The sequence below is a fragment of the Cornus florida genome, unplaced genomic scaffold (genome assembly GCF_030987335.1).
Source record: "Cornus florida cultivar Cherokee Brave unplaced genomic scaffold, ASM3098733v1 CherokeeBrave_3.0.0_Hap2_Chr10, whole genome shotgun sequence".
Classification (NCBI taxonomy): Eukaryota; Viridiplantae; Streptophyta; class Magnoliopsida; order Cornales; family Cornaceae; genus Cornus; species Cornus florida.
Window position 1 is genome coordinate 67448949 of NW_026775580.1, and position 6118 is coordinate 67455066.

A 6118-nucleotide genomic window follows, 5' to 3' on the forward strand; every position below is an offset into this window, starting at 1 on the left:
TACCATGAGTTGTTTCAGGCTTCCTATGGGAGTTTGCAAAAGTTTAAGTAGTAAAGTTATGCACTTTTGGTGGTCTGGGTTTGGGTCTAAGGAAGGACGGAATTTGTGCTTGTTAAAATGGGAACAGTTGTGTAGGAATAAGCAAGAGGGTGGCTTGGGTTTTAGAGATCTCGAAGCTTTTAATATTGCACTTTTAGCTAAACAAGGATGGCGTCTAGTGATGGAGGATGGTAGTCTACTCTCAAGAATTTACAAAGGAAAGTATTATCCTCACAATTCTTTTTTAGAGGCCAGAATAAGAGGTAATTCAAGTTGGGCTTGGAAGAGCATATGTTCATCCAGAGAGGTTGTGCAGAGAGGCCTGAGGTGGCGAGTAGGTACAGGGAATGCAGTGCAGGTATGGATTGATCCATGGATTCCAAATGCTTCAGGTTTTAAAATTTCTTCACCTTGTCCTACGGGGTGTAATGCGTGCACAATTCAGGACTTGGTGGATCCTTATTAAAAAATCTTGGAATTTTGTGCTTATTTCTCAGTTTTTTTCTCAAGAAGAGTCTGAGAAAATTTTGTCAATTCCATTAAGTGAAACTACTGTCAGGGATAAAAAAAGTATGGCACTTCTCATATGATGGAAGTTTTACGGTGAAGTCTGCATACAGGGTTGCCCTTGAGTGGTTGCAAAGAGCTACTAGATCGTTGGGATATGAGAGAAGAATTAATGGATGTGCAGTTGTTAATGGATTTTGGGACAAAGTATGGAAGCTTAAGGTGAAGGAGAAATTGAATTACTTTATTTGGAGTTGTGTCTATAGTATTATCCCAGTTCTGGAAGATCTAAAGAAGCGTCAAGTTGTGGAATCTGATATTTGTTTGAGGTGTGGTTTGGATAGTGAATCTATTGAGCATGTGATGCTGAGATGCCCTTATGCTGTTAAAGTGTGGAAATTTTGCCCTATCAGATTGGACCCTAATTGTTTCCATAATAATACATGGGTGCAGTGGTTTTGTGGTCTAATGAAATTGTGGGAAAAGGCAGAGGACAGGGATTTATATTTGAGCTTAATTGTCTATGTCTGCTGGTATTTATGGAAGAGTAGAAATAAATTTTATTATGAGCAAAAAGAGATTGGGGAGAGGGCTCTAATGCAGTTAGCGTTTCACTATTGGAATGAGTATCAAGAGGTTATTAAAGGCGGCCATGAAGCTAGGATAAGCAGTTGCTCTCAATTTGATGTTGTGCGATGGAAAGCTCCTGCAGAAAATGGATGGAAGTTGAATTTTGATGCTGCCTATAGAGATCAGACCAAAGATGCTGCTACTGGCTTAGTTCTGCGTGATTGTAGGGGTAAGGTTTTAAAGGCGGTCATCCATTTCTTCCCAAACGTGGCTTCTGTATTAGTAGCTGAAGCCATGTCTGCAAGATTAGCCTTAAAGTGGGCTCAAGCATGGGAATTAATAGAAGTGGAGATTGAAGGAGATTATAGTTTGGTGATTAATCCATCAAAAGTTTCAATTGACATTGAAGCTATTTGGGGAGATATTCAGGCTTATATAAAACTACATGATTGATGAAAGATTGGTTGGGTGAAGAGGCAGGCAAATGTTTTGGCTTATTGTCTTGCCCAGTATGCTATGCAGAGAAGAGAAACTGTATATTTTTCTGATTTTTTTCCAACTTTCATAGAAGAGAAAGCTTATATAGATTGTATTTATATTTAATTTCATCTAATGAAAGATTTTTTTGCTTTTGAAAAAAAAAAAAAAAAAAAGTGACATGTGACAGTCATGTGACCGATATTATAATTTTAATGACCATAATGCCCTTATGAGTATGAAAAGACACTAATACCCCTCATTTGACCATTTAAAAAAATAATAATTTCCTCTTAATAAACCAAACGCACCATTATGACATTATTTATTCTCTCATATATAGTCAAAAAGGCTCTCATGCAATCCAAAAGAACGAATTTTTCAGCGGACTAATAGTCAAATAGTCAATTATATGTTATTACTTTATCAGACCTAACCATAGTTAATATTTGTTACCTTAATAGTCAATTTACCATAGTTAAGTCAATATCTTTATTCAATTTATCTCCTCCTTAATCTCTTCCATCTTCCTTGCAATCTCCAACAATCAATTTGTTCATAAATTTGTAATCATTGAAAGTCCCCCTAAATTGAAAAGAAAAAAAATTAAAAGAGCAAAAAAATTAAAAAAAAAAGGTTATTCACGAACCATAAAAAATTGGTATCCTCTGAACCCATGAAAAAAGGTTAGTCAATAATTATTCCACACTTCGTTCTCAATTTGTTCTTTTAACCCAGCAATGCGATATTAGTTATTTTCGATTAGAAATTGAGATCATTCGGAAACTAATTTAAGGATTGTCCTACATGTATATAGAGTACAGGAACCAATTGGCATATTAGAAGTATGTGATAGATTAATGGCATGAGAAGGAATTTCCAATTTACATTGCAAATTGATAAATAAGGTTTAGTTTGATATACCTGTGCAAGTAGTACCATGAATTGCTAAACATGTAGTATTAAAGTTCTTGTTAATGATGATCTAAATTGGAGAAACTGTGAAGTGGTAAATGGGGAGTGTGCGTGTGTTATGTGCACTTGACATAGTCTCGCCAAAATGTTTCCCATGATTATTTTCAACCACCGAAAAAAGTAAAAAAGAAGTTGAGTAATAGAAATAGTTGTTGAGATATTTTAAAATTTTGAATGTCAATTTTTTGATACCATAAATTATTTTCAAATTTGGGATGATGAGATTGAATATTTAATTGTATTTGTGCATAAAATTTAAAGGAAATTGTAATGCGTGAAAACGTAAATAAGAATGAAAACGAGCAAATTGTCAGAATTTGAAGATTTTTCTTATTTCTGTCTCAGAAAACCCAAATTTGAAGACCTTTTATTGTTTTCAGGATTAAGCAATATATGTTTTCTATTTGAGAGTCCATTATTGAATAAAAGTATTGGCTAACTATGGTAAATTGACTATTAAGGTAACAAATATTAACTATGGTTAAGTCTGATAAAGTAATAACGTGTAATTGACTATTTGACTATTGGTCTGCTCAATAGTCAGCTGAAAAATCCGTTCATTAAGACCGCAATGAGAGCCTCCCTTATATATAGATATACATTTTAATTATCTTCTGCATAACAGGCAAGAATTTCTAACACAAAAAAAAAAAAAAAAAATGATAATAATAATTAAAAAAAAAAAAAAAAAAAAATGCACCTTTCTAACCTTCATATCAAGAACACGCTATCCATCATCACACAAATATATATATATATATACATACACACACATAATTATAAATCACTGTTTATCATCTTCTTCACATGAAAAAAATAATAATAAATAAATAAATAAAAAATCATGTTCTACTAAAAATTGCAAGGTTTTGTCGATGGAAAAGAAATATTGGTCTAAAATCCCCAAACCTTTAGTTGGAATCGCGTAGGAAATAAATCAACGACAAACCAGTGTCGCCGCCGTTTGTCATTAAAATGAACCATTTGGGTGTCCTCTGTTTCTTCCTGCCAAACGTGAAATAGTCATGTAGTAATTTACAGCAATTGAAGCATTACCTCTGCCCATTCGAACCCAAAGCTTTCAAATCGCCTTATCTCGCTCTATGTAAGGCATTGTAGATTCACAAATTGAAGCACTGTATATGATCCACAAACCCTTTATAAGTGAAATTTCTTTGATTTATAATGAGAGAAACGAAGGTTTTGTTGAGCTTTGTGTGTCACATCCCTCCCTATGTAGTACTCATCTTTGTGTGTGTGTGTGTGTGTGTGTGTATATGAGTAATAGGGGAATAGAAAAGATATCTCCGAATTAACACCGAATTTGACGTGATTGGCTAGACTTATCTCGTGCTAAATAATTATTTTTTGAAAACTGTTTAAGTAGATGAAGTAAACAAAAACAATAAAATTCAGGACTCATTCGAAGAAATCATTCGTATATATATATATGGGAGACATAGATGAGGTGGACAAAAACAATAAAATTCAGGACTCATTCGAGGAAATCGTTTGTAGGGAGACATTGATTACAGAGAGAAACGATCGGCCTATTTTTTGTTTTTTGTTTTTTTTGTTTTTTAGTTAAAATGTCCAGTTGTCATTGTCTCATTGGTGGTAAACGAAGTAGTTTTAGTAAGGGTACACTTGTAATTTACTTACTTTTTTTTTTTTTTTTTTAACCCAATTGCCTGATTGTCTTAATATTTCATAAGAGTTTATTAGGTGTCGCATTCACACTCTAAGTGCGCTCCCACTTTTACGCTCCGTGCACGCTCTTACTTAAATTCTCACTGCTCCTGACTTAATTATGTCGCTCTCAGGCTCACACTCGAATTCAAATAGTAAGGTTACACACTTGCACTGTGTAGGTGCAAAATTTCTCTTAACTAATAATAATTAAAAGAAAAATACAACTCACTCAAAGAAATAATAATAATAAACAAAGATTGTATCTCGAGTAGCGTAGAATTGCTTGATCCCTTTATTGGAGGTCTATGCCTCTATTTATATACAAAAATGTGGTAGAATTATAGTAAGACTCACATTGTTTGTCCTCCAATTCTTTCCATATACAAAATGGAGTTCTTTCCTTTGTCTAATTCTTTCCATGTTAAATTTTCATTGCACAAAACCTTCCTTCTGTGTTGAATCCTTTGTTTTGTAGGACTGGACAATATTTAATTGTACTTGTGCCCGATGCAACTTGGTTTAAATGACTTGACCAATGGGCTGGAACTTCAACGGTGGTGACGTTGGGCTGATTAATGTTTTTACCTAGTCTTGGAGGTCCAACATAAATGATATTGGGTTAAAGAATAATGTAATTTGGGCTTGATCCGGATGGGCTTCTGAAATCTACCAAAGGTAGATTTATATAGTAATGACGTGTTCAATTCTCATTAGAGGGGATTTTTTCCCTCCACACAGTGTGCTCAGAGAAAAACTATGAAATATGAACAATCACCAGATAAAAATGAATTCAATAATAATTGGGCAAAGTGTAAAAAAATACTATCACCAAAAGTTAAAAAAAAAAAAATTTAATTATTTGCCCTTTTAAGTTTTAAATATTCAACTTTGAAATTTTAAACTCAAAAAACATATGTGGAAAGATGTAAAATATATTGTTTGAAAAAGAAAAATAGACTATTATTTTAAGACAGATAAAAAAGGAAAGCATGATACTTATTTTGAGACGGAGAGAGTAATTCTTTTTACTCTTATGCGGATAAACAAGATTCAAATTCTCAATTGGAACTTGAAACTTAAAATTATTGTAGGAACGGCAAAATAATATATAGAAGTTCTCAAATAAGAATAATACAAAAAGGAAAGGATATTTAGTGATTATAATAGAATAAATTAAGATTTGTTTAATATATAATAAATATTATTAAATATAAAAATCAAGTATAAAAACAAAATTATAAACGGGGCAGGTAACTTGCCCCACCCCATAACTATGTGATTTTCAATCCTAACCCCAATCCCCCCACTCCAAAACCATTTAATTACCTCCTGTTCTTAACGGGGCAGAATAACTATGTAATTTTCAATCTTAACCCCAATCCCCCCACTTCAAAACCATTTAATTATCTCCGGTTCTAAAAGGGGCTGGGGTATTCTGCGCTCTACCTCCGTCTTTTCCTTCTCGCCTATCAAACAAAGCCCAGAATGCGCCTGGTCGTAAGATTAGAGACCTAACAAGTTCACACAAATGTTGTACCTGGCCCCAAGAACATCAATCCAATATGCTATTAGATACTAGATGTGAAAAAGGAAAAATATGATTTCAGAACTCAAAAAGAAGAACAAGCCTAATGTTTTAAGCTTGAAGCTAATCCAACTCAACAAAGCTCTTTAACCAAATAGTTTTCTCTTTCAAAAATGACTAATTTGAATGACATGAGGGAGACAATGCAAACCACCCCTCCCTTTCTTTTTCCATCCATCTTTGTACTAACCATATTGGGGCAATGGTCGCAAACCCAAAATTTTTGGATTCAAGACATGTAGCTGCATAAGTTCATAGCTACCCCTAGCTGAT